The 12,707-nt window shown below is 41.8% G+C and overlaps 1 protein-coding gene across 1 annotated transcript in view; it reads left to right on the forward strand.

Annotated features, from left to right (window-relative positions):
• NEBL (nebulette) overlaps positions 1-12,707 on the forward strand; it is a 690,461-nt gene that overhangs the window by 11,900 nt on the left and 665,854 nt on the right. The gene's annotated exons all lie outside the window — the stretch shown is intronic.

Here is a 12,707-nt window from a genome sequence, read left to right on the forward strand (position 1 = left end):
TCCCTGTGCTTGTTCTGTGAGATCAAGATGTGTTATCTTCCTGGCACATTGATGCAATCATCAACCAGGGATCTCTACCAAACTTGGTGTCCAGAGTTTTTATTGGGGTTTCATTATGTAGGCATGATTGATTGACTCATTGGTGATGTGATTATTCAATTTCCAGCCCCCTCTCTTCCCTGGAAAAGTTCAGCTAATCTTATCCGGCTCAAAGCCCCAACCCTCTCATCACAGAGTTGGTTTTTCTGCTACAGCCACCCCTGCACTGAGCTGTCTTGATCACATCCACTTAGATACGGTCCAAGGAGCTCATGAATAACAATGACATTCCAATTACTTGGAAAATTTTAAGTATTTAGGGTATGCCTCCTAGGAACCAGGGACAAAGGCCATTCAAATTCTTTATTAAACAACAGGTGTGCTTCACATTGTCCCCATGTTTGCCTCGTCATACATATCCTGAACCTTCCTATCCCATCAGGACATGAATGATAGCCTAAAATCCATCATCTCCAGTCGGTCAATAGAAGCTGGGGAAGATTAGAAGTATTTTGCTGCCTGTGAACAGGAGGTGTGTGGGGGCACCTAATCATGGGCGGACTCTTAATATAACTCTCTAGATTTTGTTTTTATAGATACACGAGTCTGTCCTATTAGCAAATCACATTCTTGAGGTCAGGAATCGTCCTAGTTGCCTTTGCCTACACAGCACACCTGCTGTGTGCTCAGAAACTGGCCCCCTGTTGGAACAGCTTACCCATCTAGCTTTACTGGGGGCATGGTGAGTTATTTTGGCTGTCCAAGTGGTACAGCTTAGCCTGATTCAAGGCATCCCCAGCCAAGAAAGCTGACTCAATGAGAAGGAATAGAGGATAGGTGTGGTGGCTCACAACTAATCCCAGCACTGTGGGAGGCTGAAGCAGAAAGATTGCTTGAGGTCAGGAGTTCAAGGCCAGACTGGACAACATAGCAAGACCCTGTCTCTAACAAAAATAAAAATAAAAGAGAAGCAACAGACCTGTCTTTCCATGAGGATCCATGTGATGATCCCAGCTGTTGCTGGCCATGTTTAGACTGATAATGCCCTTGAACAGTATCGAGCACCTCCTCTGTTTATGTGAAATATTGAAATTTATCATTTGGTTACTGGTCAGTGACACGCAATGGAACAAAGGATGACAAGAATCATGTTGTCTATAAAGGTAGTCTATGAAAATCACTTTGTTACGACTCTGTTTTTTTGAGTCTTAGGAGTGAACCATGTGTTTTACACATCAGGCCATATACACATTTACTTGAAAATAATGTTTTTTTTTTGTTTGTTTGTTTTTTTTCTGGAAATAAGTTTGATGGTTTCATTTCCTGAAATGAAATTTAGTCAGGGATTAATGGTCAATTCCTGATGAATGAAAGGTCTTAACAGGCTCTTGTGGAAGAATCTTCTTTTCTCATGTGATTTTTCTTCAATGTTCTGCCTTTTCTCCCACATTTCCAGAACTTTAAAAATAACTCCGTAGGATCTGTGCTTCTCCCCCAACCCAACTCTTCCCACCCCATCTCTCCTTTTCTCTCTCTTTCTCTCTGTATGAAGTCTTTTCTGTTGCCAGTGACGTAGTTCTCTGATTCTCTTAACATTAAGGGGGATTCTATTTAAAAATTTCTAGATGCTTACGGCACGTAATAATTAAGGGTTATTCCTATCAGAAATAGAAACACCATATTAGAACAGTTCTTCCTCAGAGGCTACTAAAGAAGGAAAATCCTGTTTAGAGGGTTTGCCTCTGTGGTCTTTTTTTAAAACAGTAGTTATGTAATGTCAGGTTTAATTGGCTGAGAGTCAGGAAGCTGGTTTATTTGTGTGCCTCTTGTGTCATATATACCTGCAGGGCTGAGTGGTCCGTAAAAAGCACTTAAGATTTGCACAGAGGGGCTGCTGCCCAGGAAGTGTCCTGGAGAATGACAGTTTGGCAGATGTTGAAAGAAAAGCATATTGTTGTTGGTTTTTTTTTTCTTTATACGGTGATGAGTATATAACAGGGACTGAAGAAACACATGTTGATTGACTGTAAAAGGACCTTTACTCTGAATGGGAGACAGCAGTCCCTGATCTGATAGCAAGCTTCCCAAGTCTGGCTTCTTTCTCTGGGTCTACAGTGGTGGGTGAGAAAAACTGCTACCCAGGATTTAAAAATTAATTCCCGAGCAGGAAAAAACAGGTGGTAACATAAAAGAAGTCCCTGAATGAAGGAAGGATCAAGTAATTCTCAGAAGAGACCAGCAGGGAATGTTTAAGACCTTACCTGTCTGTAGCAATGCATAGACACGTTAGAAGATACGTAAGGTCCAGGGGTTTTGCCAACATGGGATGGGGACGGGCTGATTATTAAATTGTGACATTGGGGAGGCTTGCTGTGCTAAAAGAGAAACATGTCTAGGAGGTGACCCCATGAATAGAAAGAAAGAATCTTGAAGGTGAAAAGATAATGCAGAACATTTGAGAATGAGATGAAGAGGAAACGGGTAGCCATGCTGCAGGGGAGACCGTGTGCCTCTTGTCCAGATTTGAAATGTCACGGAGGCTTTTTCAATGAACTAGCTGTTGAAGGTTTAAGAGAGAATACTGGCTGGGGCCGAGCATGGTGGCTCACGCCTGTAATCCCAGCACTTTGGGAGGCCAAGGTGGGCGGATCATGAGGTCAGGAGTTCGAGACCAGCCTGGCCAACATGGTGAAACCCTGTCTGTACTAAAAATAGAAAAAAATTAGCCAGGCATGGTGGTGGACACCTGTAATCCCAGCTACTTGGGAGGATGAGGCAGGAGAATTGCTAGAAATTGGGAGGTGGAGGTTTCGGTGAGCTGAAATCACGCCACTGCACTCTTGAGCCTGGGCAACAAAAGCAAACCTCCATCTCAAAAAAAAGAAAAAAAATAATATCAGTTGGTTTCTTGCTTTGCTTTTGTGGACAGTGTCACTGGTTTCAAGCTGCTTTGCACTTAATTTGGAAAACAAGTAAGAATTGGTTGATAGGGCAGCAATTGTGAGAACTTTAGAACAAGTGTTCTCTGTTATGTTGAAGTTCGTAAGAGCAACAGAAGGAATCACACTACATCCAGTGTTTAAGAAGGCCTTCAAATGATGTAGGGGAAGAAGGAAGGGCTGTGCTTGTTCTAGGAATCTTAGGTTCTCAGAAACTCTGCAATAAACAATCTGGGCCATATCCCTGTGACTGGTCCAGTCATTAGCTCACAGTTAGCCTTTAATAAAGATTTACTAATAAACAAAAGAAGAAATAAGAAAAGAAGGTGGCTCAAGTGAGATAGAAGACTTTGAAAAATAAAATTCCGATTGAAAAAGTGTTAATTCTTTCAGAGTTTCAGAGAGAGAAAGAGGGAATACATCTTTTAAAAAAAGGGCGGAGGAAAAGCATCGTAGCATATACCTTGGGAGCTTTCTAAGCTCAGATGAGCCGGACACACAGTTTAAAAGGTGGATGACTGAGTGTTCAGAGATGGCAGACACGGTAAGAACGGGATCAGGGAAGCCCAAGCCATGCTTGTGAATAATTCTAAAGACAGAGCGGGTTTCAAAAGTGCTTATATTCTAAGAAAACAGTGGAACCCTGGCGTGGGGGGCATAATTGTGATAATAGACGGTGACAGGAAAAACTTGTTGTCTCACGGTTCTGGAGGCTAAAAGTCCCAAATCAAGGTGTCCGTAGGGTTGGTTTCTTCTGGGGGCTGTGAGGGAAGAATTTGCTTCCAGCCTCTTTCCTTGGCTTCTGTTGAATAGATGGCCAGCCGTCTTATTCCAGTGTCTTCACATTAACTTCCCTTCCTGCGTGTCTGTGTTCTGATCTCGTTTCATAAGGACACCAGCTGTCGTGCATTAGGGCCCACACCTGTGACCTTATCTAACTTGATTACCTCAGCAAAGGCCCTATCTCCAAATAAGGTCACATTCCTAGGTCTGTGGGGTTAGGACTCGAATGCACTTTTTGGCCTGCAATACATACACGATTCAACCTCAACAGGTTCACTAAGAAAAAGTCAGGCAGAGCAAAATTAACTGTGTTTTCGATGCTAGAGAAGAAAGGAAATATATACACAGTGAACTTAAGAATTTTTGAAAACAAAGTCAAAGCTGTTATTTGTTTATATTTATTTTTTGAGATGGAATTTCACTCTGACACCCACGCTGGAGTGCACCGGCACCATCTCGGCTCACTGTAGCCTCCACTTCCCAGGCTCAAGTGATCTTCCCACCTCAGCCTCCTGAGTAGCTGGGACTTACAGGCATGTGCCACCATACCCAGCTAATTTTTTGTATTTTTGGTAGAGACAGGTTTCACCATGTTGCCCAGGCTGGTCTAGAACTCCTGACCTAAAATGATCCACCCACTTCAGCCTCCCAAAGTGCTGGGATTACAGGTGCCTCAATGCTGTTAATTTTTTTGTATATCAGTGACACCTCAATAAAGCTTAAAAAAGATTCACGTTAAAAAAAAATGAAGAAATAATAGAGACTTTTTCTGAATTACAAGTTGGCCACAGTGTCTGTTTCTTCCTTTGACATGCATATTTTCATGATTTCACTAGTATTTTCAAGGAGTAATAATCTTTTTCTCTTTCACCCAGGACCTTTACTTTGCGACATTTTGTGCTTTGTAAGCTTGTAAAACAATTAGAAAATTGTTCTCTGATAGATTGTTCCTGCTTGTAGGAGAATGGTATTGAAATATTCATAAGGAAATGAATTTCAGTTTCAAATGCCAAGAAGAAATATGGTTTCAAATGTTATAGAAAATGACATAGTTCTTGCTTTATTTTAAAAAGAAAGGGGAAAAACTCATGATTGTGACCTTGGCTCTAGTTCAATGTACAGATTTTAATGTGGAGATTTATAATCTTAATATTCCTACAATTTAGGATTTATACTTCAATTTCACAATTTATTAATTATCTCATGAAACTTTCTCAGATAGCTGCACTTTCTTAAAACTTCTTTTATTATTTTATTAAGTAATGAAGGATTGTATCTGTATTTCAAGAGTTAGTGAAATAGACTTTTGTGACTGCCATTTTTTGTAAATGGGCTCCTAAAAAAAGCGTGAAGGCAGCATAGTTATGTCCTGTGATAAGAATTGGGTTGGTCTTGCTTTGTTTTCAGTAGACAAGCTCCCTGGTTAGCCTATTCTCCCAGGTGAACTTTATTACCTGATAGAAATCTTATCCACCAATTGAATTAATGTGTTTTGAAAACAGCATTCTTCTTCCTTGCTTGCTCCTGACTTTGAAAACAAATCCCAAACACACCGCTCTCTTTTCCTCCTCATAATCAGATCTTAGCTTTCGATGCCTCCTAAATACCATTGAGTTAATTTTTTGATAACTCTTTGTCCATTTGTACAAAAGCACATTTGTACTTTTTTGCCCCGTGGTTACAACCACACTGAAAAGATGCCAAATGGAAAACTCTCTTGGTCTTTAAAGAAAAGGCAAAACTACTTCTCCCAAGTTACTTGAGTAGAACTTCTCCCATCCCCCAGTAAATGGATCTGGGTAGTTTTCTTCTTTCCTTGGAGTTCCTACTGATTTTTTCTATTTTACCACTTCAGTGGCCAGAAATTCAGCTCTTGCGGTATGATGGACGTTTTTAACTTTTCTAAAAACCGTTATTTCAAAATATGGGGTCTGGACCCTGCTGGAGACTGTTAGAGCTGTCCCCCATATGGCTTTTGAGGGGTGGAAATGATCATTAGGCAAGGGCCAACTCCATCTCTTGGGGCCTCTGTCCTTGTCATGCAGTGGGGGTTAATCTCTGCAGAGGAATTGATTGTCAGGAAGAAAAGAGAAAAAGGGTAGTTATGAAGAACTGCGGGCTGGGCTCAGTGGCTCACGCCTGTAATCCCAGCACATTGGGAGGCTGAGGCGGGCGGATCACCTGAGGTCAGGAGTTCAAGACCAGCCTGGCCAACATGGTGAAACCCCGTTTCTACTAAAAATACAAAAAATTAGCCAGGCATAGTGGCCACACCTGTAATACCAGCGAGCTGGGAGGCTGAGGCCGGATAATTGCTTAAACCCTGGAGGCAGAGGTGGCAGTGAGCTGAGATCATGCCATTGCACTCCAGCTTGGGCAACAAGTGCGAAATTCCATCCAAAAAAATAAAAAAAAAAAAAAAACTGGGCACAGCTCAATAAATGGGAACACGTAGGACTGCATGTTAGTGCTTTTCCAACAGCCCTCGCTTGCCCAGTCGGTTTTCTTTCTGGAACCAGGCAGTGTTTTCCCTTTTTCACTCTTCTGGTCTTTCCAAGTGTGTCAATTGTCTGAGCTGTAGCAGTGCAGTGATGCCCACTGATTACCTGGGTTTTGAATGTGAGTCTGAAAGTTGAAGTGTTGCCTTACTATGGGCACAGTGCTCAAGATTTCCGAAGTACTCGTGTATAAAGTGAAATGAGTCAAGGAAAGAGAAACATTGCATGTTCTCACTTATTTGTGGGGCCTAAAAGTCCAAACAATTGGACTCATGGAGCTAGAGAGTAGAGGATGGTTACCAGAGGCTAGGAAGGGAAGTGGGAGGGTGGCGAGGAGGTGGCGATGTTAATGGGTACCGAAAAAGTAGAATGAGTAAGTCCTAGTATTTGATAGCACAACAAGGTGCTGATAGTCAATAATAATTTAATTGTACATTTACAAATAACTATAAGAATATAATTGGATTGGTTATAACTCAAAGGATAGATGCTTGAGGGGATGGAGACTCTGTTTTCAATGAGGTATTATTAAAAAAAATTTTTTTTTTTTTGAGACGGAGTCTTGCTCCGTCACCAGGCTGGAGTGCAGTGGCACAATCTCGGCTCACTGCAACCTCTGCCTCCTGGGTTCAAGTGATTCTTCCGCCTCAGCCTCCCAAGTAGCTAGAACCACAGGCACGTGCCACCACGCCAGGCTAATTTTTTTGTATTTTTAGTAGAGATGGGGTATCACCTTGTTGGCCAGGATGGTCTTGATCTCTTGACCTCATCATCCGCCTGTCTCGGACTCCCAAAGTGCAATTCTTTTTTTTTTTTTTTTTTTTTTTTTTAAGTAGAAGTCTCGCTCTGTTACTCAGGCTGGAGTGCAGTGGCACAATCTTGGCTCATTGCAACCTCTGTCCCCTGGGTCCAAGCAATTCTGCCTCAGCCACCCAAGTAACTGGGATTACAGGTGTGTGCGACCATGCCTGACTGATTTTTGTATTTTTAGTAGAGAGGCTGTTTTGTCATGTTGGCCAGGCTGGTCTCAAACTCCTGACCTCAGGTGATCCAGTGCCTCGGCCTCCCAAAGTGTTGGGATTACAGGCATTAGCCACTGCACAAGGCTCTTGATGTGATTATTATTCATTGCATGCCTGTATCAAAACATCTCATGTACCCCACAAACATATACACTTACTATGTACCCACAAAGATTAAAATAAAAAAAAATTCAATGCCTGTAATCCCAGTACTTTGGGAGGCCGAGGCAGGCAGATCATGAGGTCAGGAGTTCAAGATCAGCCTGGCCAACGTGGTGAAACCCTGTCTCCACTAAAAATAAAAAAAAATAGCTGGGCATGGTGGTGCGTGCCTCTAACCTCAGCTACTCGGGAGGCTGAGGCAATAGAATTGCTAGAACCAGGACCCAGAAGGCAGAGGTTGCAGTGTGCCGAGCCCATGCCACTCCAGCTGGGGCTACGGAGCAAGAATCTGTCTCAGAAAAAAAAAAAAAAATTCAAAAAGTACTCCTGTATATATTTTAAATTGGAATGCGTTTTCAAATTGTTTTAGATTCTGTCTAAAATTTGGATGTGGAATAAGAGTTAATATAAGCAGCCAATAAAGAGACTCCAGGCTATGAAGATTTATTTTACAATGTTGATAATTGAGGAAAGGGCACATCCAGCATCTCTAACATTTGGAATAATATGGAGAGTTTGTGTTGCTCTTTTTGAGGGTTGTGCTACTTTTTCCATATTCTGTTTCATATTGTGAATTTCTAGACCACAGGTGCTATTGAGACCCATGAGCAGAAGACATGAAAATTCAAATTTATAGCTTGTGGCTCCTTTTTTTTTTTTTTTTTTTTTTAAAAGAGACAGAGTCTTACTCTGTCGCCCAGGCTGGAGTACAGTGGTGTGATCTCAGCTCACTGCAACCTCCACCTCCCAGGTTCAAGCAATTCTCCTGCCTCAGCCTCCCCAGAAGCTGAGATTACAGGTGCACACCACCATGCCTGGCTAATTTTTGTATTTTTAGTAGGGATGGGGTTTCACCATGTTGGCCAGGCTGGTCTTGAATTCCTGACCTCAGGTGATCTGCCTGCTTTGGCCTCCCAAAGTGCTGGGATTACAGGTGTGAGCCACTGCACCCAGCCTGTGGCTTACTTTTAAATTTGATTTTGGTGTTTGCGTTAAAGAAAATTTATTCTCTGTATGGTATTAATAATATAAGGACTTCTCCTCTGAACTGGAGAATTGCTCTCTTCATAATTAAGCCAAGGTTCTGGAAATAGTTTTCCAAAAACACTGACTCAGGTGGAATAGATTTCTGGAAAATATATATATCATGTCTGTGTTCATTATGAACTTTTCTGTTTTGCCTATTCTATTTTGTTCCTGTGGTCTTATTTCATTTTGCATCATTTAACAAATACAACAAGGTCCTACATCTTCCTTTTGAGATGTAAAGACTTACATTTATTTCTCTATATATTTTTATTTTAAGAACTTAATTTATGGCTGGGCACGGTGGCTCACGCCTATAATCCCAGCACTTTGGGAGGCCGAGGTGGGTGGATTACCTGAGGTCAGGAGTTTGAGATCAGCCTCGCCGACATGGTAAAACCCCATTTCTACTAAAAATACAAAAATTAGGTGGGTTTGGTGGTGTGAGCCCATAATCTCAGCTATTCAGGAGGCTGAGGCAGGAGAATTGCTTGAACCTGGGAGGTGGAAGTTGCCAAGATAGTGCCACTGTACTCCAGCATGGGTGACAGAGCGAGACTTCGTCCCCCCCAAAAAAAAATTTTTTTAAAGTAAAAAATAAATAAATAAAATACAAAAAGATTAGCCAGGCATAGTGGCAGGTACCTGTAATCCCAGCTACGTGGGAGGCTGAGGCAGGAGAATCACTTGAACCCAGGAGGCGGAGGTTGCAGTGAGCCGAGATCACACCATTGTACTCCAGCCTGGATGACAGAGCAAAACTCTGTCTCAAAGAAAAAAAAAAAGAATCTAATTTATAATACATTAGCCTTTGCAGGCTGCTTTATAGGGTGGCCATTTAGAGCCAGACTTATTTCTTTTTGGGCTCTAGACTCACATGGGAAATCGCTTTATCTCTCCAACCTCAATTTTGTTATCTGTAAATGGGAATAATATTGAATAATAGCATCACTGCCAAGAGTTGTTGAGGGGTTTACGTGAGATAATGTGTATAAAGTATCTGACTCATAAATATTACTATTTTCACGGTCTTTGCCCAGTTGTGAGCTAGAAGGCCCATGGTGTCGGGTGGACAATTTTGGCCTAGCAGACTGGTGTTCTGGGATTCTCAGTCAGAGAAAATCCACCAAGTCCGAAAAGCGAGGTTGAGACCAAGGAGATCAAGACTTTGGTTCTAAGTACCTAAGGTGGTGCTGGTTTTCTGTGGGGTTATTCTATTATTCATGTTGCCACAAACAAGGAAATTGATACACAGTTGCTTTTTTCAAGGTCACTTTTCACTTTAGAAGAATAAATAAGGGAAATAGTGTGTTAACTGGATTTCTGGACTACAGCTTGACCCATTCATTAGTCTTTCTTTTCTCTCCAAACAGAAAGTTAAATTACTGTTCTGAGGTTCTTATATTCAGAGTGGAGTTTGTGCTTGAACCAAGTATAATGTTACTTGACGTGCAATTGGGCAGAATAGTTAGAAATTTGGATGAAATTTTATCCTCTTCCTGTTTCTTTTTGCCTTTTGTTGCTCTGGATTTTTTTTTTTTTCTTTTTGCCTTGGACAGGGTCTTGCTCTGTTTCCTAGGCTGGAGTGCAGTGGCACAATCATAGCTCACCGTAACCTTGAACGCCTGGGCTCACGTGATCCCCCCACCTCTGTCCCGTGGATTTATGTTGAGGTTTGTCAGTGTTGGATACTTTGTCCTTGTAGCCTGTGATGTGAGGAAAAGCTCAGGGGCATTGTGTAACATTGGGAAATAGAGGTGGGGAGATGCTCATTGGATGTCTTTGAAATTCTGGGGGCTAATGGATTTTAAATATTATACTGGAGTCACTGTCCTTGGGGTCCAATCTATGAGATTAATTAATGATCATTGGAAGTCAAGGGGTGGCCAGACAGATGAGCCTGAGAGAGAATCCATCACGGACTGCGCTGTGTTGGGTGGAAGTAAGATCAGACTTGACTCTGCCTACATCCCTAGCAGGCCCTGGAACGCTTGTCTTCTCTGTCCCATTTCTGCATCGTGGGAATGCACTGACTCCTTCATCTATTATTCAGCAATGATGAAATTCATTTGCTCATTGACTTAATGTTGACAGAGCTTCTCCTATGAACCAGGCTGTGTCCTAAGTACTTGGAATACATCAATGAACAAAGTAGAGGAAAAGTCCTGCCCTCATGGAGCTTCTTAGTGGAAAGAAGCAGACAGAAACCAAACAAAACAATAAGTGAAATATTAGAAACGGATACATTCTATAGAGAGAAATCGAGCAGGGGCGGAGATAAGTTTCTCTAGGTTCAGGGGGTTGGAGGGCAGTTTGCAATTTTGCATAAGTTGATCAGGGAAGCCTAGTTCTCACATTGGAGCAAAACCTGGTACAGGCAAGGGAATAGCAAGGGCACGGAGTGAACCTGGGGCGTGTGGGAAAAGCCAGCCAGGCAAGAAGCCTGCCAGGAAGGGAGGAAGAGGCCTGGGGATGGTGGGGACCCTACAAGGCCTGTAAGCCATTACAGGGACTGCAGAATCTGGGCAGCTCTGACTGAGGGGGCAGCTGCTGGGGTATTGAGCAGAGGAGTGATGTGATGTGTGACTTAGGTTTTTAGTTTTTTTTCACTTTAGCTGCTGTAAAATTAAAGCATTAATGGGCTAAAAAGGGGCTTTTATGTGTGTGTGCCTGTGTGTGCGCACTAAAGGGACAGTCACGTATTTACTGTAATGATATCTCCTTGGGTGTAAACAAGAATGCATTTTGTCAATAAAATGAACCAAGAGTTATCATGAGGCCATGGTCCTTGAGGGAATTGGACCCCCTGGAAGTTTCTAGGACATGAGTGTCAGAAGGAAGTGGTGACGCAGAAGGTTTCTGTCATCATCAATGACAAAGTCATGACTGTTGACTGGAGCAGGGTGAATAACATGGTGTGTGTTGCTATATGTGCAAAAACGTATCTTTTCTTTCATGAATATAATTTTGGCCTAGATTGCTTTAGAGGGAACTTGGAAAAATCCTGCAGAAGAACCGAATCTTGTTTATTTCTCCAAAAATGACTTCAGCTCCTTTCTTTGCTCTCCCTCATTTCATCCTTCCTGTCTCTGCCCTTCAGTGACGAGCAGAGGTCAGGGAATTGCCCTAACAGACCGTATATTTCTGAGTGGTGGTCATTAATTTTCCTTGGCTTGGCTGAGGAAACATTCCTGTCACCTCTTTTGAACACTGAGCACCACCTTGGTGTGAATGAGTTTTGACAACGGAACCTTGTTCTGCAGCCAGGGCTGAAGAAGTTGGCGAAATTCCACTTCCTATTAATTTTCTTGTACAATTTGGACACCTAGGAAAACATCTGAAGAAAGTTTTCATTCTGTGAGCTAATAATAAATGCCATAATGTGGTGTGCCAGGCTGTTGGCTTTGGGTGTGACTTTTGTACAGAAGGTGTGCAAAGAATGATTACTGGAAAGGTTAATTAGGAACATGTAATGATTCTGTCTTTTAAACTCTTGAAACATGGAAATGGATTTACACAGATAATAATTCTGAAGTTTTCACATCTCATTTTTACATTTGCCAGACATCCCCACCAGTTTCTTTTCTTGGCGGTGCAAATGTTTGGAGATATATTGTACGTTCTTCAGCACGTGTGACTTCGTGTTTTTCTTCACATACTGTAGTTGTGCAAGTCCGGGGTTAGAGCCTCTCTGGGTAGAGTCCCAGCCATCATTTCAGCTTTAATTGGTTGTAAAATATTAGCAGGAAGGCAAAGTTATTTTACACTGAAGTGACTTTTTTGGGAAGTAGCAAGTTAAATTTTATGGTAGCAGCTGTTCTGAGCAGAATTTGTCGGAAAGTTGATGAGAAGTGAAAGCTTCCAACGGTCCGATATAAATCCTTAGTTTAAAAAAGATGCAAAGCACACATTAACAAGGCTATGGAAGTAGAGAAAAATATTTTTGGTCCATATTTTATTTATTTATTTTGTAAATAATTTAAAAGTGAGATCTTCATTATTTTATACTTCAGTCTTAGTGTTTCAGAAATAATCATTGCTCTGATTTTGCAGTGGGAGCCTTTATTTAGTTTAGAAGTCAATAATGATATGCTAAAAAAGGAACATAACTTAGCAGAGAGCCTCCCTAAGGGGAGAGCTCTGAGTGGAAAAAACACAAACTGTTTTTCCTCTGCTTTTACCCCACAGTAATCAACACAGAAGAATTCTGTGACCAGATGTGTGAGGGATTTTCCCAC

This window comes from Sapajus apella, unplaced genomic scaffold (genome assembly GCF_009761245.1).
Source record: "Sapajus apella isolate SASKATOON/1434 unplaced genomic scaffold, GSC_monkey_1.0 scaffold53, whole genome shotgun sequence".
Lineage (NCBI taxonomy): Eukaryota > Metazoa > Chordata > Mammalia > Primates > Cebidae > Sapajus > Sapajus apella.